Source organism: Mesoplodon bidens, assembly GCF_964165515.1.
Source record: "Mesoplodon bidens genome assembly, chromosome: 6".
NCBI classification, from domain to species: Eukaryota; Metazoa; Chordata; class Mammalia; order Artiodactyla; family Ziphiidae; genus Mesoplodon; species Mesoplodon bidens.
The window spans coordinates 98,230,724-98,254,066 of NC_138162.1; the positions used below are offsets into that span (position 1 = coordinate 98,230,724).

Consider the following 23,343-nt stretch of genomic DNA (forward strand, 5'->3'; position numbering starts at 1 on the left):
ATGAGGATAAGTGTCCTAGTGGCAGGCAGGGTGACAACTAAGTGCACACCCTCACCATTGGAAATGACCTCCTTATGTAGATTTTCTTATCCAATCACTCCCAGGATGGTGTGTTCACACATTCCTCTTCACCTGTCTCTGTGGTTCTGAAGCTAGGGCGATGCCAGAATTACAAATGTCACCTAATGCTAATTGTGTTAGGGGGGATATCATGCCTTTTTTTCAGAAAGGAACATTAAAGTGTTTAGGGGTGAAATTTTATAATATCTGTAGTTTACTTGGAATGCACTTCAGAAAAAAAATATGGAAAAATATTACCATAACTAAGTCATGAGTATACACATGATCATTACACTCTTTTCTCCATGTGTCTGCATATGAGAAAATTTTCATGATAAAAATGTAAGCTTTTTTTCATGCAAAAATATTAAAAAATGAGCATAAAACTTATGTTCCATAATATGGGCTTTAAAGACAAATTCGAAGCTTGTCCCCATCAGCCACCACTCTGACTACACGAGGGCCCATGATTATATTCAGGCACATCAACTGCAGCCCAGGGCAACGATGATCAGTAAAGATGCTCTGCATTTTGTGGATCTTACTGGAAAAAGTGGGAATGACCACAACACCCTAGACACAAACACACTCCTAGCACATAAAGTGATAGAGAGGATCAAGAATAAGGTGCAAGAAGCTTTGAAAACATAGAGCCTTAACCAAAAAAAAAATCTCTATTATGATATCATTGAAAGTATTTTGTTCACAGAAACCTCCAACTGCTAAAATGACCAACATTTTACCCTCCAAGGAACATATGACCTTCATCACAAGAATTGCTTGGATTCAACATTTCCCACCTAAAGAACAGGCTCTGCCCCACCAGAGGATGGCTCTTCTCCCATTGGCTATGTGGTGCCCACCTATTTAGGCAACACCACTTTTGCTCATGCTAACTAGCATTTTATTTTATAAGTTGCATCTGGACTGGAGGAACTATAAATATCTAATAAAAACCAAAGGTTTGGCCTGTTTCCAGCGGGACCTTTAAGCTGTCTTGAGTGTTGTTCAGAGAGATAGCTGGCTTCCTGGGCATGCTCCGGGTGTGGACCTGTCTCTTTACACCTGAGGTGTATGATGCAGTCAAGACCCCACTGGAGGGAAATGCCTGCCGTTGACCTGCTGCACAGAGCAGTTTCTGCCTGACAGCCTTCTGAGTCAGCCTGTGCCAATATGACCTATGATGACCTAGGGGTCTGCATACTGTGAGCCACGAGGACTTTCTGGTGGGTGTGTATTACAGTATTTCATCACGAGCCTCCAACTGTGCAGCTGGGAGGGAACTTGCATAAAATCAGTCCTTGGTTATGAGAAAGATATTTACTTAAAAATACTGCTATGAAAAACTATTCTCTCATAAGAAAACACTCGTGTGAGAATCAGACTCTTGTTTTGAGAACTCACTAGGGTTGCTACCAAATTTAAACAAAAATCATGTTGATGAAGTGTCGGGACTTTTAATCTTGATGATTGTGATCTGACCTCTGGACCTGTTCACCGATGTTCTCCTGGTACCAGAACAGTGCCAGGCACAAAGTAGAAGCTCAAGAAGAACCTGCTAATTTAATTAACTAATACAAAATGCAAGGCAAAGAGATTTTCACTGGATTATAAAATAGTTCTTTTCTTTCAAAGATATGTCTCATAAAAACAGTCACATCTAACTGCGTTTTAAAAATCATTTCCCTGATGTGTACAAAAAAAAATACAGTCATTTCTCGTTATTTGTGATAATTATGTTTTATAATGTTGCCACGAACACTGAATTAGCAAATATTGAACCCTTGCTCCTAAGGGAAATACACGGCTAGGGTCCAAAGAGCCTAAGGTCACATTTTCGTCAACCAATCAATACATAACCTTGTGTTATGTGTGCTTCTGTTTAAAGATACCTTATTTAATATATACTGTTGATTCATTAACATTGACCTCACAGCAAAAGCTCCATAATTCATGCCTAAATGAAGCTTATCTAACACATGTATTTTACCCATAAGGTACAACACAGCCTTCCTGTGCTTAGGACACCAGACAGCACTTCAGCACTGTGCCATCTTAAACAGCAAAATCACCAACAAAAAGCACAAAAATAAAAATGTACCACTCAACTGACCCCCAAAAAAGACACTGTTTATAGGATGAGCTGAGGCTAGAAGGCAGAGCTTCACCTTATTCAGCCTCAGCTAGGAACACGCATGTCGGGTGACTCAAGTATTTTGCTGCTCTGCACATGTCTACAAAGTACTACAGAAGCACCATGGGTATTGATTTGGGGGTTACAAATAAATTTCGGTGAGTAGGTGAATTTGCAGATATGGAACCTGCAGAATGCTAAGTATAAGTCTTAGATTCATTCTTTATCCATTTTGAGTGACTTCTAGAATATTCACAAGGGGCCTCAGTGGTCACAAACTAGATGAAAAAGTATGGGTTACTGTAAAAATCAACACAAGGGTAAAGAGATACTAACATCTGGAAAATTCACATCCCAACTCATCTCAGCTTCTGATAACCACCTTTCCCTTTATTTGCTTGGCTCTCTAACAAGACGTTTCTCGGCACTCTCAAAAATGTAGGCTTTATTTACATTTACTAAAAAGCAGTCCATTGCATAAGAAAAATCCGTCTGGTTTACTACCGTAGGTGTTGATATTTGCTGTAGAGGAGCCGCACAGCTAACATGGCACAATCAATGCCTTGTACACAAGGCAATGCAGCAAAGTAAATAAAAGAATAACCAGACTTTGTACCTAGAGGGGCCTGCTGCTCACCAGCTCTCCAGCCTTGAGCAAGTTACTCTCCACAACAAGGGTTCAACTTCTACTTTATTTGGGATGTTCTTTCTTTAGAAGAAATAAAGGCAAAAATGGTAAACTGGCAGTGTTTGTTAATTACGTGTTATTGCACTTTTCTGAATTTTTAAAATGGTTATTGTGAAGAATAAATGATGTTATATCTGATTAAGGCCTGGTGCTGGGCCTGATCTTTCTTTCAACTTGACTGTAAACAACTTGAGTGCAGAGAAGGATATTGGCTACAGCTATAGCCTCAACACCTGCCACCATCCCTGGTTGGTGGCAGGTGGCCAATGAATCAACATAATGAACAGATCAAGAAACCAGCCAATAAAACGGCCCCAGTTGTCCAGGTAGATCAGAGAGGCTGGCAGAAAGCAAAGAGTGCCACATGAACTTTTGTGGTCATTCTGAAGTTTTCTGTTTATTTGTTTGCTCTTAACTGTTCCTGTAGAAACTTAGTTGTTTGACAAAAATGCCAAACACGCTAAAGTTGTCCTGTATGATAAATATCAAAATATCAGATAGCCTGGATGTTGACAGAGTAAAGATGTCACGACCCCCTTCTCTCTAAAATCACCCCCCAAAAAGAACAAGAAAGAGAAACGTCATGGAAGTAGTAGACCGTTCTCACCTGGAGCAACAACCCAAGGGGAGCAGCAAAATGCAGCAAAGGCTTGTCCTGGGAGCATGAAGACTTTTAGGGAAGATGGTCAAGGAAGCGGAGGTGCTGCTGCAGACCTCAAAGCCTGCAGATGTGCAGCTTCTATAGAGCAGGAGGAAGCCAGCCACCTCCCAAGGGTAGAGAGGAAATTCTGAACGGCTTGCAGCCTCCATGGGAAAAAGTAAAGGTTTAAGCAATTCTTCCTTCCTTCCTTTTCTCCTTTCTTTCTTTTCTTTCTTCTCTTTCTTTCTTTCTCTCTTTCTCTTTCTTTCTTTCTTTCTTCCTTCCTTCCTTCCTTCCTTCCTTCCTTCCTTCCTTTCTCTCTTCCTTCCTTTCTTTTCTTTCTCTCTTTTTCTTTCTTTCTCTCTCTCTCTCTCTCTCTCTCTCTCTCTCTCTCTCTCTCACACACACACACACACACACACACACACACACACACAGCATTACTTAAAATGAGGAAGATACTCTGTTAGGCTGGAACACATGGTGGGCCGCTCCCTGACATGATTCATTTCCAAGATGAGGAACCTACCCTGGGTCTGTCCAATTACACTAAAAGAATAAAAGGAGAGAAGCAACAAGAGAAACAAGTAGCACACAGTGAACATTGGCCAGAAAATCTTCCCAACGGGCATATGAAATCACAACCACACATACAGCCATGGAGTCAAAGGACTTCACAGAAGAGTCACTGTAAAAAACAGTAGCTCTAAATGGAGACATGAAAGGCAGGGGATGAGATGCGAAGGCAAGAAAAGTCATGGGAAATAAGCTGGAGATCAGGGGAAAATGCAGGAAAGAAATGATGGCTATTATTTCAGACAGCAAAAAGAGAGCAGACATTAACATTGTGAAGAAGGTGGTGGACAGGATGGAGTAGCCTGAGAACAATGAAATGGAGATGAACAAAGAGTGAGAGAATTCAACAGAAAACGACTAGAAGGACAAAGGAGATCTAACATATGCAAGATTGATGTTCCTGAAGTAGAGAATTTAAATAAAGGAGTGGAAGAGATGTTTAGAGTTATGAAGTAAATTTCCAGAAATAAAAGAGGACTTTTCTCCTGGATTCTCTTACCCAGGATCCTATAAAGGGAAGGAAAGTACTGGGCTTCAGACTTCTCCTGGGCCATGTTCCCAGCCAGCACAGAGAGGGCTGAGGTCCCCAGAGGAGGCAAGAGTGTCCAGCCCAGAGACAAAAGGTCCAGCTGGGCTAAGGGCTGGCTACAAGCAGCACAATTTCAGGACACGGACTAAGAGGACTGTGAACAGTAGGAAGGCTTTCATGCTTCTGCCAAGAGTCCAAAGGCCAAGCAGGCCCATTACACCTCCAACACTGCTTCAGAATCACTCCAGATGCTTCTTATCCGTGCAGACTCGGGGCCCACTGCAGCCTAGGGTGTCTAAGTCTGAGGGCCTGGGCTGCTGCCCAAGGTGTTGAGTATGCACAGAAAATTACAGAAGAGTGCTTTCAACAGCAAGTTCAATAGCAAAGCTCCGGGCCAGAACAGTGATTCTCTACCCTGGCTGCAGGTGACAACTACCAGGGTACTTTAAGTACTGGTGAGGGGGTCCTAGTCCAAACTAACTCAGAACCTCCAAGGCTGGGGCCCCGACAGCACTAATTTTTTTTTTTAAGTTCTCCGGGTGATTCTCATGAGCAGCCAGGACTGAGCATCACTGCTCTAGAATTATTGTCTCTGCATGGAAGGTTCAAAACTGATCCAAACAGAGCTGACCACTGAAGTGAGCACGGGTTATGGAAAGGAGGAAGATGGGCAGAGTAAAAAATGCAAAGTTTTACACAGAATTCTAAAGGAGAAACAGGAAAGGCATCATTCAGGAAACCACTTTCAGTTCAATAAAACCTCCTGACACACACTGATTTTGAGACGTACTTATTTTGCTAACACAGTAATTCAGGTAAAAGAATCTTGCCCGTGTTCGCCTCGTCCATCACGCATGTGTATTGGCCGGGGGGGTGTGAAGTCAGCTTGGGAATAGCATACGTGTTGCTCCACTTCCTGATGTCGGGCTGAATCATGAAAGGAAGTTCTATAATTCGCAAACCCTTCCAACTGCTTCTCTTGTGGTGTTTTATCTCTCCTGAAATTGAGCAGCACAGGAATTCCAGAGACAGGCAAATGGCACATCTCTCCCCGGCCATCCGGGATGAGAACGAGGCAGAGATGGAGCCTAGTGGACGGGGCAGGCGCCCAGCTGGAGTGGGTCGCCCTGCCTGCGGTGGGCCCCTCCGCCTGTCCCCTCCCCATCACAGGCTCCTCGGGTGCTGCCTCTCACAGGATGACCTCCCTCTCAGCCCACCTCTCCCCTTCCACTGCCCTCGGAGTTCTCCAATGCACGTGGTGCACATTCCAGAAACGAGTCTTGTTTTCTTGTATTTGCAAGAACAGAACATGGTCACGTGGTAAGCACTGCATTTTCCTCAGTTTGTCTTGACGAGGAGCACACTCCCTCTTCAAATCTTCCTTTTAAAGTGGACAGAGCCTTGGATTCCAAATATTTTGAGAAAATGACATTGGATTTTTTATTTACTGCAGAGAAATTAGTCAGTACTAAAGTTTTTCCCCTTACCTCTAAATCCTCTTGAACAAAAAACTAGTTCATTCTTTCAGAAACGATACTGAACCCAAGGGTGCTTAACCCCACCGTACATTACCTAGTAGTCTCCAAGGCTGGGTTCCCGTTAGACCGCTCCAAGAAAACAACTGGGAACCATTTCCCTTCCTGTTACTCATTAGTAACCTCTCACTTACCCAGACTGCCATGGTTTGTTTGCATGTGCGTGTGCACACACATGTAGGTGTGTGCTGTGTTTCTGTGTTGGCGGAAGCTGTTGTGCTGAGTAGGAGACTGTCACTGTGTTGAGGATGAAAGGGCCAGCCCAGATCCTGGGGACAAGACTTGGGGTCTCATCTGAAGGATGTGGGCAGTCGGATGCCACCACCACTTTCCAGGGTCAGAGCCTCTTAAGGAAACGGGAGACACCGGGGTCCACACATGGAAAAGAGTAATGATGCATTGCCCCCACGCAGTGGTACCAAGGGCTAGGAAAGGTAGGAGCGGGTAGAAGCTTGTGTCTCTTGACTCCCAGGAAGAATCGCGTGGGGCTCAGGTGTAACACAGAGTGGCTAATCTGTCCCCAAAACCGTACTGCAATGATGGAGATGTTTGTGCTACACTGTCCCACACAGAGCCACCAGCCACATGTGGCTAGTGGGCCCTGAAATGTGGCCACTGTGACTGAGAACTGATTTTTACATTTTATTTCAGTTTAAGTATTTGAAATGTAAATGGCCACATGTGGCTGGTGGCAATGTTCTGAACAGCACAGTTCTAGATCCTCGCCAGGGAAGCTGGGGAGACGCCATCTGTCCTCACCTGGGCTAGGTGTCCGAGGTGGAGCAGCAGGCAGCACCTCCCTGGGACCAACGTGATGGGATTGCAGGTCAACAAAGGGAATATTATAAATTCACCCTGAGGAACAAGCTGTATGGTCCAGACACTTTTCCCTTCCAGATGTTCCTCCTACTTGGGCCAAGCTTGGGGCTCTAGGTTTTCTTTCTATTAACGAGAGACACATTTTACTCCAAATATCTAGCTTACTGTATCCAAATCCTATGTGACATATTGAAATGTAAGGAGGGGACTTTAAGAGCACCTACCCATGCACAGAGGGTCCCATGCTGGGAGCACAGAGCTCACAAAAATGTCCACAGCATGGTCTCCAAACTGATGTTGTAAAAATATATGACAAGGGCCAAAATAATGTTACAGAGCATTTTAGCACTTCAGGTGAGAGTGGTGCCAGGACCCCCTGAGCAAGGTATCCTTGTCCAATCACTGGGGAGAGAGCACGCTCCCTAAGGGCTGCGTGTTAAAACCCAGGAGGGCTCCCAGGTGTGCCGCCAGGGAATAGACACTCATTTGCTTCAGAGTCAAATGACACTTGGGCCAGAGCCCCTCTTTCTGTGACCTTCCCATAAAGTCTTCTAATATCATTTTGTCCCCAGAAGACCCCCTTTTCAATCCCCAGGTAACCAGAGGCTACGTAGCTCCTTGACTCCTGTACGACTGCTCTGCAGGGCACCTCTTTGCAAGCCAGCCTGATGGGCACTCTGCACAGTGGGTCTCTGGGTGCCACAACCATCCAGGGGCAGGTCTTTCTGGCCTAGTGTTGAAGATGAGGTGGCCAGAGCTGAAGGAGTTTCATGGAATGATGGATTGAGACAGGCTGGGACCCGGGACCTGGGACCCTTTGCTGCAACATTCACACCTGGACAAACGTCTCCTCCGGGAACAAAATACAAAGAAACTATAAGAGACTAAAAATAACCCTGTGCATGCGCAGTTGGGGCAAATTATGGACAAGACGATACAAAAAAGACCACAAAAGCCCCAACTGCCACTTCTGAAGAGCCAGGAGCCAAAGCAGGGGGTCGGGAGCAAAAGCAGGGTACTGCGCATGGCCCCTGCACTCAGCACCACCAAAGGGGTGGGCAGACCACCTAAATCACCCCTCTGGCCTGACCCCCCGGACCTACCCCTACTCTCACCCCATATAAGGAAACAGCTCATCCCCCCCACCTCAGGGAGCAGGCAAGGGAACCTGTTACTTGTTCCCGCTCCCCCTTGCTGCAGCAGGGGCCCCAGTAAAGCCTTGCCTGAATTTCTTGTCTGACCTCTGATCAATTTCTTTTGCTTTAGGAGGCCGAGAATCCCACTCCGTAACAGAATCAGAGGTGTGTGCCTGGTCTGCTCCCGCCACCCACACTGCCCCCCAGAGGGGCTTTCAGAACTGGACGTTTATGGGTTATCGTCGTGGTCCTAGAAGTTTTATTACAAAATATAAATGTGGGTGCACTTGGTGAGCCCCAGGGGCTCCCCATGTGAGTGTTGCACGGTGCTCCCACGTGTGTGCTTGGACGGACAGGGTCAGCACTGGGAGGCCCAGCCACAGACTGTCCCCAAATGGCCCATAGCGGGACCGGCCCCCTCTGTCACCACCGGCTGCAGGCTTTGAGGCCCAGAAGCCACAGACACCAAGAAACCCAGGCCCTGGCTCTCCATCCACAGCGAGACTGTTCATTCACATCCTTCTCGTGTGAAAAACCATCTCACATGAAACAGGCAGATGACAGAAAATAAGTACAGTAGACTTGGGAGTCACCCTAAGAACTAATCTGAGAGATGGAAATCATTCACATTATCTTGGGTAGAAAATGTTACTGGTGGTGTTTCTATCAGACCAGTGCGCACATTCTTTCTCTGAGAATTGTTTCAATGTGCGCTCACCTCCCACAAGTCTCACAGCAGTGTGCTGAGAACACGCTGACATCCTCGCTCCAATGCCTGCCTCTGTAACTGCCATAGGCCTCCAGACTTTATGAATCCACGTTCCCAAGGAATGGAGTGTTTGCAGCATAGAAACATGTGAGTTCTCTCTCTCTCAATCACTCTCCTTCTCTCAATCTCTCTCTCTCTCTCTCTCTCTCTCTCTCACACACACACACACACACACACACACACACACACACACAGTGGGGATGCACCAGCTAATATGCCCAAAGTCTCTACAAAGGCACACACAGCTGCCACTATATCCAGTGTACCAATACATTCAAATTTGGTGGAAATTGTGTTAGGCTTGAAAGACGTGCCTGTGTGCTATACAATCCCATTAACTCATTCTAAACCAGTGGTTCTCAACCTTGGCTGCTGTACTTGATGGGGAGGCCTTAATAATGAATTTCCAAAGGCAGGTCACACATTAGACCACATCAGAAACTTCGGAGGCAGGCTGGGCATCAGTGGGCCAGACAAGCTCGGGTGACGGCTGTGCACAGGCACACTTGAGAACCTCGACTGTATAACTCTGGGCAAACCACCCAACCTCTCCAAGCCTAATGCCTTGTTTGGAGACAGAAGGGTCCCAGCAGCCATGACCGGTGCTTTGTTTCTGAATTAGTTCTTTTCCTGGTCTCATCCTACTTAGCCCCCAGACCCCCAAGCAAACCTCATTTTATCATGACCACTGCAAACATCTGTATGCAGAGTAAAAATGTACATTGCACTTTTTTTCTCAAAACCAATTCCCTTACTGCCCTCCCCAGACAACTGCTACTCACAGTGTGGTACCTTTGCTTTTGGATCTCTCTGCATATTTACACACACACATCGGTATAGGCAGACTTGCATCTATATGTAGTAAATAACATTCCAATAGAGCCTACATTGCTATGTGCACGTATGTGTTTTTAAAAATATAGCGATATGTTACATTTTGCTGTTTCACTGAATATAACTTGGACATCTTTATTTTTTTGGTCTACACGATTCCACATGTTTAAAAAGGCCACATATAATTCCAATGCATGGATATACCATAGTTTATTTAACCAGGCATGATACGCATTTCCCTTCCTTATCCCTTTCTTTCTTTCTTTTTTCTTTCTTTTCTTTCTCTCTCTGTCTCCCTCCCTTCCTTCTTTCTTTGCTATTACAAAATGAAATGTTGCAATGAATTACTGTATGCACATATATTTCCCCACGTTTGTCAATGTATGTGTGTAGTAAGTTCCTAAAAGTGAAATTACTGAATCAAAACACATGTGCGTTCTACATTTCGGAAGACGTTACCCAACCGCCCTGCTGGGGGTGACCTGTGGGAGTGTCTCTTCTCCCCCCACCTCACCACACAGCGAACTCTTAAATCAATGCAAGATTACACAGAGGCAAAGCATATTTGTCTGCTTTCGGTTCATTTACATTTTGAGTTGCCTGTTCGCATCCTTGGCTGATCTTTCTATTGGAGTGTGTTTCGTTTTCTCATTGATTTGAAAGAACTCACTGCATATGAAGGCGACTGGTCCTTTACCACAGACCTTGAAAATAAATATATCTTATAGGTTTTTTCCCTCACTTATTAATACGTATTTTTCATTTGTATAGGGACTTGCTTACAATTTTAGAAAACCATACTTATCAACGGTTTTCTGTTATGGCTTCATATTTCCTACCATATTTATAAAGGCCTTCACTCCACAATTATTTTAAAACTCACCTGTTTTCTTCTAGCACTTTTATAATTTCACTGTTATATTTTTATTCTTGGTTAAATCCGGAACTTATTTTAGTATACAAAGCAAAGCTATATTTTTCCCCAATTATCAGCTGGTTTTCCCAAGACCATGAATTGATAACCCATGCTCCCTTTCCTGACTGATGGGAAAGGCCACCCTTGCTTTGCACTAATTTCCACGTGGAATTTGTGTCCGTTGCCCCACTTTCCACTGCAGTTTTGCCTTAAGATCTTATAGAATTTGTCTCTCCTCATCATTCTTATGTTTCATTTTTTTCTCTGGGTCTCATAAGTTTCTTTTCTTAAAAAAAATGCTAATTTAAGGTGGATGGACAATTGTTTCTTGAGCATTTTAATTTGCTTAGTTTTGTGTGTGGTGTCCACGTACATCATGTTCCATAACTATCTGTGCATGAAGCTCACTTCAGCTGGCTTAGACATCTCTCCATCATGATACCGGAGAGCTCCCTCGTGCTCTCAATGGCAGCACAGCAAGGCTACTTGGGAGGAGAGACCAGGCTCCACTTAACCACCTGCTGTGGGAGGAATTGTTTCCCCTCCCAAATTCATATGTTGAAGTCCAGACCCCCAGTACCTCAGAAAGGGACTTTTCTTGGCAATAGGGTCTTTACAGGGGTGAGTAAGTTAAAATGAGGTCATTAGGGTAGGCCCTAATCCCCTATGATTGATGTCCTTATAAAAAGGGTAAATTAGGACACAGACACATGCAATACAGGGAAGAAGATGTGAAGATGCAGAGAGAATATGGTGTCCACAAGACAAAGACAAAGGCCTCAGGAGAAATCAACCCTGCCCACCTTGATCTCAGACTTCCAGCCTCCAGGACTGTGACATGATAAATGTCTGGGATACTTTGTTCCAGCGACCCTAGCAAACTAATACACCATTCCTCTATTAATGGATACTGACAGTTCCCAGAGTTTTCTTAGAAGGGATAATCTAGAAAGAATATCATGCACACATCTTTGCAGGTATTGGCTCCTTCGGGGAAATCATACATGACTTTTCTATCTTCATTCTAGAAGGCATCTTTTCTTTGCAGTTGTCAAGCTGCCTTTCTTTCACTGAACCACTGAAATCCCACCTGCATCACAAGTGTTTCCACCATGGAACAGAACTACTTTTGAAATTTTCCTTTATCTCCTCCATTCCAATCTTCAGGACCTCATGTATGCCCCCTCCCCAACTCTAGGGACAGTAATGTGTGCAGAGAGTAGCAATTCTGTCCTGTGTGGGGACAGCCACAGAGATGCAGGCCTGATGTGCAGACAAAGGCTTGGTGCGTCCTTTTAAACCAGCTTCTCACATTACTTTAGTGCACTTTGGGTGGTAAATTTGAAAGTCAGCTCAATCTTTGTTGGAAGCAGACGTATGCAAAAGCACCAGACATTCTCATATTAACCCCTCATTGATTCAGGATTTTTTTGTCCAGTTCCTACTGAATTTGCTTAATTTCTCAACACAAAGCTATAAAGATAATAATAAGTTTTCTAAAACTCCTGGTAAAAGAGTGAAATCGACACATCAAACTGGGCTTATGCCCTCCGGCTGCCTTCTCAGGCTCCTGTCTCCCCTGATAGGACTTGAAATCTGCTTACCACCAGGCATGATGGCAGGTCCCTTTTTGCTCCTCATTGGACTAGTGGATAGGACTTCTGGTTCTGGATTAGAAACACCTGGGTTTTCGGCTTCGCATCACAGCAACATCACTTAGCGGTTGGATAAGTGAAAGTCACTTTACCTTTCTGGGCCTCACTGCTTACCAGCAGGTTGAATTAGACATTCTCCAAGATCCTTTCTCCCTCTAATATCTCTGGCGTCCTTAAACATATTTCTAAGAAACTTATGATTTGGGACTAGCAATTTCCTAATAATCAGTACAGACTTGACCACTGCAGCCCTCTCCTTGGACACACTTCCTGCCTAAGCTACAGGAGAGCTGGCCCAGCTCCCAGGGCAACCGTGAAGACTAAAGAAGCCCCAAGCCTGCCATTCATGCCTGCTCTAGAGAGCTCCTCTCCCTCCTCCTCCCTGTCACTTCCTTCACAGCTATGACCATCAGCTGATTGGTGTTGCTAAAAAAAAAAGAAAGAAAAAAAAGGAAGTGGTGGACTTCCCCTTCAAGTAAATACAGCAGCTATAAATGCACAGAAAGAAAAGAAACAGCATTGAAAACAATAACATAGAGTATAAATCCATAACCATGCTGGGGAGCAAAGGAGGCATATTACCAGTGGGCTGGAAACTACTGCTATCGTTGAAGGAAGCAAAGCAAGATGGGCTCAAACTGAAGAGGGAAACCACAGCCTAAGTGCAGGCAGCTGGGGATGGCTGTGAAGAGCCAAGGGTGTGGTGCCTTGGAAAGGACAAAGCCTGGGTGGGATGGGGTGAGGGAGAAGCAGAGCGGGAAGCAGGCAGGCAGCCAAGCCCTCTCCAACTCCTCAGCTGCCGGCACCCCTAAGAGCAACAGGAGTCCCTCTGTAGGAAAGACGTGCATTTGGAGAGTCAGGGTATGGCCGCATCCATGAAGAACAGAGAGCACCTGTACCCACCCCCACCACACTGGTTACTGGCTCATCTTGCCCTGCTCACGTCTCACCTTCCTCACATCTCATGGAGGACAGGTTACAAGAGGGCCATGCAACACACACAGCACTAAAAGGCGGACAGGTTACAAGAGGGCCATGCAACACACACAGCACTAAAAGACTAACTCCTAGGACACCTCAAAAACAAGACCAGCATACATCCTAGAAGTACCAAGCACATCAGGAAAGCTAACCGCACAAAGGAAGGCACCCAATGGGCAAACAGATGAGTAGATGCCAAAGAAGACAGAGGTCATGGAGCAAGAAGAGAACGTCTATGCTGGAACCAGTAATAAAAACAAATATTAGGGGCTTCCCTGGTGGCGCAGTGGTTGAGAGTCCGCCTGCCGATGCAGGGGACATGGGTTCATGCCCCGGTCTGGGAAGATCCCACATGCCGCGGAGCGGCTGGGCCCATGAGCCATGGCCACTGAGCCTGCGCGTCTGGAGCCTGCACTCTGCAACGGGAGAGGCCACAACAGTGAGAGGCCCGCGTACAGCAAAAAAAAAAAAAAAAAAAAAAAAAAAAAAAATTAGGCAAGAGCCTAATGTATCACTTAAAAAATAAATAATTAGATTCCATATATATGAAGAACCTATGGGTAAGACAGGAATAAAGACACAGACCTACTAGAGAATGGACTTGAGGATATGGGGGGGGAAGGGTAAGCTGTGACAAAGTGAGAGAGTGGCATGGACATATATATACTGCCAAACGTAAAATAGATAGCTAGTGGGAAGCGGCCGCATAGCACAGGGAGATCAGCTTGGTGCTTTGTGACCACCTAGAGGGGTGGGATAGGGAGGGTGGGAGGGAGGGAGACGCAAGAAGGAAGAGATATGGGAACATATGTATATGTATAACTGATTCACTTGGTTATAAAGCAGAAACTAACACACCACTGTAAAGCAATTATACTCCAATAAAGATGTAAAAAACAAAAAATAAATAAATAAATAAATAAATAACTACCTTCTGTGCTTGCTAAAATATAAATGACTCAATAGATGGCCTGAATAACAGATGGACAGGGCTGAAGATCTTTCTTGAGAAAGTGATTAACCTGTCAGTTCCATAAAATGCAATGAAAAGGGTAAAACAGAGGGAATGAATGAAAGAAGAAGTGCATTCCCTGCAGCTTTGTTTACAGTATCAAAAATTAGAAAAAAGTCATAAATGTCTATCAATAAACAATCATATTTTTCGCCCTGGAATAAAGCACGATGATCACTGATAGGAAGGGCTCCCCCAATCCTGTTGATTCAAAAAAAAAAAGTTGCAGGATGATATTGGTATTAAGAAGGCACACACACACACACACACACACACACCACCACCACCACCACCACCACCACCAACATTACATCGTCTAAAAATACACACATATATACACATGCATGAACTCACAGGATGAAAGATTAGAAGAATATGCACCAAGTTGCCCTCCCTCAGTGGGGATGGGCTGGGGCTCAGGGTGGTAGTTAAGGAGGACTTCAATGTCGCCTGTTATATCTGAATTCTTCACCAATGGATATGTACTTAGACATCAGTTATGCAATTTAACACTTTCCAAAAAGAAAATGATAGAAAGTTCTCCCATCTTGGAGGTCAGAGAAACTAACTTCAGAGACAGTATTTACTCATCTGTGACCTATTTGGGACTGCTCTTATTAGCCTCCAGCCAAGACTACAGGGGCAGACTCCCAGAGCCACCCACCTGGGAGAGATTGTGACAGTTATGCCAGTTCTAACCACAGGCCAGGTATGGGCACTGTGATCTCCACTGTACATCACAGTGAAATCCTTTGTAATCCTTCCATCTACAAAAACTAAAAACAGTAGCTTGAAAACACAGTGGGATTTGAGCCCAGTGGGACCTCAGCCCCCCTACTCTCAACCACTGTTGATAAAAATATTCAGTGACTGTTACTTTGAAGCATTAGGGCAATCAAGTGATTCAAATACTCTTAGCATTTTGGAACTTCCCTGGTGGTGTGGTAGTTAAGAATCTGCCTGCTAATGCAGGGGACACGGGTTCGAGTCCTGGTCCGGGAAGATCTCACATGCCGGGGAGCAACTAAGCCCATGCACCACAACTACTGAGCCTGTGCTCTAGAGCCCGCGAGCCACAACTACTGAGGCCAGGCGCCACAACTACTGAAGCCCATGCGCTCTAGGGCCCGTGCTCCGCAACAAGAGAAGCCATCGCAATGAGAAGTCCGCACACTGCAACGAAGAGTAGCCCCCACTTGCTACAACTAGAGAGAGCCCGCACGCAGCAACGAAGACCCAACACAGCCAAAAAATAAATTAATTAATTAAAAATAAAATACTCTTAGCATTTAAGAGGCATTCTGCCTCCACCTAAGCAAAGCCTGAGGATCTTGTAAAGGGGCAGCAGGTTACCCAGTGTTTCCCAAAGTGGACTTTGGAAGTCCTGGTCCCCGAGGTGCTCCAAGAACCAATGCATCCTATGACCACAGGGGTGTAAGAGTTCAGTGACGTATGTCCTGACCACGCACAACACCTGCACAATGGCTCTGAACAAGCCCACGACAGTTACCCTGCTTACTCAACTTTATTCTGTCTCTCATTTCACTCACTTCAACAAGGAAAGCTTCCTCGGGAATACCATTTAAAACTGCACAGCACCCACTTCAGAAATCCAGGGAATAGAGGCTGGCCATCTGATTAAAGCCCTGTGGATTCCCCAGTCCCAGGAAAATACATATTCCCATCAATCAGATAATAAACCATCAGGGTCAGAGCAAATACAGAGGTGACACTGAGACTGATTTAAAACATAGCTGCTAACCGCTAAATTGGAGCTAAAAGTAACCTTTCACAAAGCATGATTCAGAATATGTCCTGACGGGAGAAATTATAAAAGTTCCAAAAGCTACAAAAAGTAATAAGTTATATAAATTAGCAAATATCCATAGAAATCAAAAGTTTGGGGAAAATGTTTTCAACAATTATGACAATGGATTTACAATGGATTTGAAAGCTACATGAATGTTGATAAGAGTTATGTTAAGACTCCAAAAAGTATACAGGGCAGCAACTTGCAGGAAATATATTTAGCTAACCAACTCCCCAAAATATGCTTCAGTTATTAATAGGTGTGTAGCAAGACTGAAAAGAAACCGTCAGACTGGCATAAGGAGGCAGAGGGTTCCAGAAAAAGAGAGAAATGGAACTGATAGGTTGCTTGGTGTATTTGACTCAGTGGGAAACTGAGTCAAGTGTGTGGGGGTGTTTAGCTTTGTGTCACAGAGTTGGGGAGAGAATTGTAACAGGCACAGGACCAACTGAGAAAACACAAAAATGAAACAAGAGTTTACACCAGGAAAAACAACATGGAGTAAATGAAAGAAAATGGAACTATATTATATACTGTGCTCTAGCAGTAAATATAACCACAACAAGGTAAACAAACACCAAATAGCATCTTAACCCAAATTGTAGAAAGATTCTCCTGGGTAATAAGAGTCTAGGACTGCCATGCACTTATTTTTCAGAGTAGGAAGTCAGGAGACATTGTCTAAAACTGATACATTAAAAAAAAAAAAAAGTGTTTGGGCTTCCCTGGTGGCCCAGTGGTTGAGAGTCCGCCTGCCGATGCAGGGGACACGGGTTCGTGCCCCGGTCCGGGAAGATCCCACATGCCGCGGAGCGGCTGGGCCCGTGAGCCATGGCCGCTGAGCCTGCGCGTCCGGAGCCTGCGCGTCCGGAGCCTGTGCTCCGCAACGGGAGAGGCCACAACAGTGAGAGGCCCGCGTACCCACCCCCCCAAAAAAAGCGCAAGTGAACATAACATCAGGAAATAAGAAGGAAAATTCTAGAAGAAAGAGCTAAAAACATTAAAAGATTGCTTTTGGGGAGCAGTACTAGAGCATTGGAAGGTATTGTTATAAATTGAAATTGAATAAAAAGAAAGATTAACTCTGGTCGCACCAAAAGATTTCCATGACAACTGAACAGAAACGGATAGATTTAACAACTTGTTGGGCTGACCAACACAGCATGAAGATTTAGCAATTAAGACAAAGAGATGGAGTGGGAATGTAGGAGGTTAATTGTTAGACATTCAAATGCTCTTTGTAGCCATTCTGAGTAAAACTAAACAAACCAGTATTTAAATTGTGACTTTTCCTAACACTTGGCCCTTGGCCCTCTTCCGTCCTCCCACACTCCCCCCATTGACTGTATCCAGGCCTGAGCCTCACTGACCCTGACATCAGCCCTACACTCTCCTGTCAATCATGCTGCCTGCCCAGCCTCTGCTCAGATCAAAGATGTGACACTCAGCGTGCCAATCTGGAAGCCCAGTGTCCTCCCACATCTGTGCTCCCCTCCAGGGCTCCAGCACAGCACTGAGGGGTACTGCCTTCTCCAGTTTCAGGGGCCAGGACTCCAGGGTCAGAGACATGTACCCACAGGACAGAGGATGCTGCCTAACAGATACTGTCCATCATAGAAGCTTTCAGTACATCCTCATTAGTAATTGAGGTGTTAACGATATTTTAAATCATCCTCACCTTCCTCTTCCCGTCATCAGCCTCTGGCAGCCACCAAAACAAATACATAGTATCCCAGAAATAAAAGAATCAAGAAAGAGTCATTTTTGATTTGTTAAACCTACTATAATAGAAACTAAATAGTCTTCCTTCTACTGGTATTTTTGGCAGTGGCTAAATTTGACTATACTTAAGATTCCAATGCAACCACCTTTCAGGATTCATAGGGCAAAACTTACATAACTCTTATTAAAGTCAAAAAAAAAAAGATTCAAACCGACGCAGGCTAACATTTTGCCAGACAAAATTATAAGCTAGTAGAAAACTTTCCTGCTAATATAAAGTCAAAATGAATGAATAAACTTTTCCTTTAAAATCCAATCACCCTAGTTTTTTTTAATCTTCCTACAATTCCTCAGTTTAAAAAAACTCTCTTGGGCTTCCCTGGTGGCGCAGTGGTTGAGAGTCCGCCTGCCGATGCAGGGGACACGGGTTTGTGCCCGGGTCTGGGAAGATCCCACATGCCGCGGAGCGGCTGGGCCTGTAAGCCATGGCCGCTGCACCTGCGCGTCCGGAGCCTGTGCTCCACAACGGTGAGAGGCCCGCGTACTGCAAAAACAAACAAACAAACAAAACAACAAAAAAAACTCTTTTTCTGAGTGGAAAGAAAACCCAACTTGTTCAATTCCAAGGTAGAAGAGTAAGATGGTAAGATATAATTAAGTCAGGCAATTTAATTCCAATCTCTCTTTAAGACTCTGCCTTTTGATTTCAACTGCTGTAAAAGAAAAGCAATGCTCAGTGTGCAGACAATTTTTAAAAATTCTTACCCAAAGGCCTAAATTCCTAATTTTCTCTCCACTCATTTGCAGCTAAATCAATCCAGAAGTGAAAAAAGTGTTGGGGGGCAGGGTGGTGGTGAGTTAGGTAATCGTTGGAAAAAAAATCTATTTGGTGAAAAGCTGAGAAAGCAAAAATTAGCTCAGATTGTACAAAGTACCTGGCCATTCCTTAGGTACAGATAACAGACAGAGATAGAATGAGCTGCAAAGTGAACAGGAAACAGTATTTCTTCCAAGGCCATGCTGTAGCTGTGAAGGGTGGTAAAGGCCCTTCTTTAAGTAACTACTGCCTTCTTTCTCTAGAATCAGACTGTCAGAAACTTTGCTGTGGGAAAGTCTCTCAGTAAGGATGAAACATCCTATTCTCACTTGGAGGATCTGTATTTTGATTGTTATCACTGAAAATTCAGGGAGGTCTTGCTATTTCAGGCTTCCTGGAAAGGGGGGAACTTCCCATCTAATTACTGGGAAGTGTGAGTTGTTGGGCAGTAGAAATGTAATTTGCTTTCAAAAGCAATCAGTAGCTTGACAGAATCTAATACAGAATCAGTCCCATAGCCCTAACTCCAAAAACCGCTGAAAAACAAGGTTTTTTAGTGAGTTTTATAGGGAACCTCATTAAGTGACATTGACACACAGCTATTTGTAGCCTCTCTTTATTCCACTTAGTGAGACTTTTCACACTGTTTGTGCAGAAATATTAACGTGTGGGATTATAGGATGCTGCCCAGGCTGTGTTGGAGTGGTGTGTAACATATGGCATCAGTATGTATGCAGACCTTTTTAAATTCTGAGAAATGTCTTTCTCAAGGCTGAAATTCAGATGCTAAATTTGAATTCTAAATTCTCAAAAATCCCGAATTCCAAGACATATCTTGGCACAAGGGTTTTGGATAATGATTATGGATATGCTATGTGCTAAGTGATGTCCTACTAAGAAGTCTTTGGTTTAATAGAGAAATCAGACCTGCACTTAGAATACTAAATATGAACCTAAAGAAGGCTAAGGTAAGTTATTTCTGAAATGCAAATCTAGCGATAAAATGATCTTTGTGACAATTTCATCCCTCAGGAAAGGTAAAGAGCTAAAATATACACCTCACTTTTATCCTTGGCTTAAAACATGAAAAACATTCTGGTTGTTAAGATGATTTATAAAATCCTACATATTGAAGCACTCCAAATACAAAGAATATAAATGTTTCTATTTTAGTGCAAAATTTCCCTAAACAGATCAAAAGTTCGATGTAGACAGAACAAAATAATTTGATAAAATATTTTTAGTAGACAAGATTTCTCACTTAAAATACCTAATACTTTACAAGTATTTAAACCTTTTACCTCAAAGACAAACATATCCAGGCACTGTTTGGCCTTTTTTTTTTTTTTTTTGCAGGGGGAGGGAGGCGTGGTATGCACATCAGTGAATTAAACTGCATTTAAGTAAAATGCCACCTGTGTAATAGCAATGCATTTGTTCTTACTAAAACAAAGAAAACAAATACTAGAATCAATTCCATTTCTTTCAGGAATTCTCCATCATCCCATGATTTTTCTTTTTTAACGTGAAGATTCAGATGTGACAATTTGAATCTCCAAGTCTTTAAATTACATCTCCAAATCTTTTAATTACACCCTGAAATGCCTCCAGGGTTTAAGAAAATGAACAACTCCGGTCAACACTTTTACTTGGTTTAAACGGGAATCTTTGGCAAGTCAGGCAAACTCATTAAAATAACCTGCAATCCTGTTTCCAAAGGCCACCTGGCAGGATGGCATGGGCCTTTTCATCACCAGTGGGGAACGTCTTGGGTTAATGACTGGGAAGACTGCACCGTGAATGAGATTCTCTTTCCCAAGCAACTGCACCTCAAACAGCCAAAAGACTGAAACTCTAACTTCTCCAATGATTGTCTTGCTAGTTCTTGATATTCAAACAAACCAAAAAAAAAAAAAATCGCTTTTGTATCGTTATTTAGGTGGGTTTAAGGTTTTGAAGCCATCCGGCCAAAAATATCTTTAACTCAAATTCACATTTTACTACACAAAACTTCCCTGCTCTTCAAGTCATTCACTGGCTGATGAAGTTATTTTACCATGAAAATGTGAAAAAAAAGGCAATCATGCTACATTTTCGTAGTGGTTCAGAAAATTTCATGTTTTTATGCAACTGCTCTTTCTTTCTGTAGTAAAAGTATGAATAAAACCTTTGCAGGCATATGAACATTGAGTCACTTCGACAAATACAGTGGAATTTTCCAGTGGATTCTGTAAATGGCCAAACGAAAATGTGTCCTTTCTGAGACCCCGACACGGAGTTTCTTGTGCCTGCGGACTCCAGCTAAGTCTCCCAGGACCCAGCCGCTTCCGCACTTCCTGCGCTCGCGGCAGCACCTGAAGTTTTGGCTTCTCGGCACAGGCCCCCCCCCACGGGCCCGGCTCCCCGTACAAAAGCTGGACCCCAAGAGGCACTAACTCGTTTTAGGAGAAAAGCTGGCACAACTGACTAGTTTTCAATCGAAAAATTTTATCAAATGTTCCCTCCGATTTTCAAGCAGGAGGGCCCTAGGCGTACCCGTCTGGGTTTGCATAGGCGCACAGACCTCGTGCCGGCCGAGGACGAAGGGCCGCATCCTCCCCTCTCTCGGCGCCTTGTCCCCTTCCACGCCGCCTTCCCACGCCTAAAGGTGCGTCCCGACGGCCCAAGCGGAGAGAGCGCGCGGCCACACCTACCTGTGTCAGGTGAGGCTAGGGCGGGGCGCGGGTCTCCGGGAACCGGACTGGCGCGAACTAGGGGGCAGCTCTGGGCGCAGCGCCGAGCAGCCCCCTCCTCCTCGCTGCTCCCGCCGCCGGAGTCGCCTCAGTCGACCAGTGCACGGCGCTTCCTCATTTTGGGCAACTTCCTTAACGCTCCCGGGCAGGCCCCGCACTTCCTCCCGGCCGCCGCGCTCCACCGCCCCGGGACCGCCCCGCCGCCCTTGCGCCGCGAGCGCCCAGTGTGCCACGTGCGCCCCCAGCGCCCAGGGCAGGGCAGCGGCGGCCGGAGCGCCCCGGAACCCAGACCGCGGGGTTGGCCTACGAGGCGGGAGGCCGGAGGGGAGAAGAGAGAGGAGCCGGGTGGGCGCTCCTTGCCAATTCCCGGGCGCAGAAGGCCCGGACAAAGGGGCTTCATACCAAAAACGGGCGCGCGGCCAACAACGGGAGCCTCTTGCCACCTGGCCTGCCTGCTGCCTGATCCAAGGACCGACAGGCACTCAGGGGCACGCTCATTTGCGGTGCAATTGCTTGGGAAGAGAATCTCGTTCACTGTGCGGGTATTCCCAGTCACCAACCCAAGACGCTTCTGCTGACTGGTGATCAGAAGGCCCCTGTCATCCTGCCAGGTGGCTTCTGCCTTAGGCGAACATCAGATTTTATAGCGCACCTTTGGGTGAGACTAGCCTGTCCAACAAGGCATTTTTCTGAGGGCTTTAATTATTACAAGGTTCTTGACAGTGAGTTAAACTTGCTTCCTTCTTACCCACGAACTGTTCTGTTTCATCCTAATTAAAGTTTCATGCTTCTCCGTAGTCTTTAAAATAGTTTTAAAACACCTACGAGGTTCCCCTCCCCCCTTTTTTCTGTTAACCCTCTTTAAAATTTTCCCATAAAAGTTTCAAGCCCCTCACATTCTTGGTAACAGTGGCTAACAGTGCCTGTTTTAAAAAGCTGTACCTGAACCGAAATACAATCAATAAAATAAAATATATAGTGTGTTAGATTATAATTGTCATGGAGAAAAATAAGGTGATAGGAAGCGTTTACACTCGGTTGGAGCCCCTCAGCATTTTCCACTGGGACATTCTCTTCCATTTATTTTTGCCACTAAATTTTTATTCCAAGTGAAAGATTTTTATTATGGTTATATTTGTTAACCACTGGACTTAACTTTACTGCAAATAACCAACAAAATATCCATTGTTGTCTAAACAGAGGCTGCAGATCCTCTGACAATATTGTTGGAAGTGGGCAGGAGGGTGACCTGTCTTGCTTTTACTAAGATTACAACGTTTCCTTAGGGAATGCTCGTGGGAGATGAGATGAAGTTTTGGATCCATCTCTAAGCCACCCTTTAGCATTGCTGCAGTGCTTCCCACCTTTGAGTCATCTTGCAAGTTAATTAGTATGCTTCTCATGATTTTTTTAAATGTTAAAATCATCACACAAATGCCTAGAAAAAGAATCCTCCTAAAAGTCAACACGTTTCTCCCAGCCTTTCTTCCTTCACCCCATGTGTCATTTCCTTTTGCTGACTTTGCTTTTTATCTTTCTTTGGAATAAATCTTAGCTGTGATTATATGCCAAGTCCTGGAAGCCTTCCTAACAAAGCCCTGCACCCAGAGGGTCTCAGGGACTCCTGACACCTTTACTTCTTAAAGTCTCCTGTTACCTGGAGATCCTTTATTTTTATATTTCTTTGAAAATAGTAAATATATATTTTATATGTGGTTTTGCTGTGTTAATTTCACCTTATGAAGTCTTTAATGTATACTTATGTTGTCTGAGTGTCACCATTGTTTCTTGCTCATGGTGCCTGGCTTCCTTGTGTATTTGGTTACATTGGATGTGAGCCACTCATTGTCCTTGAAAAATTATTTGTGGAGATTAATTGAGGCCTAGGGAGAAGGTACTTTCTTTCGGAGAGAATTTGCCTTTGCTTCTGTCAGAAGCCTAGGGTGCAACTGGTGTCTGGACAATTTAAGGTAAATTC

General features: G+C 44.5%; 1 protein-coding gene across 2 annotated transcripts in view; it reads right to left on the reverse strand.

Annotated features, from left to right (window-relative positions):
* The window catches only part of SYK (spleen associated tyrosine kinase), a 97,688-nt gene extending 76,264 nt beyond the window's left edge, over positions 1 to 21,424 (reverse strand). For both annotated transcript variants that reach the window (XM_081237862.1, XM_081237861.1), the window contains exon 1: positions 21,327 to 21,424. The gene's annotated coding sequence lies outside the window, so the exon portion shown is untranslated. The remainder of the gene's footprint in view (positions 1 to 21,326) is intronic.
* Between the last annotated feature and the right edge of the window lie 1,919 nt (positions 21,425 to 23,343).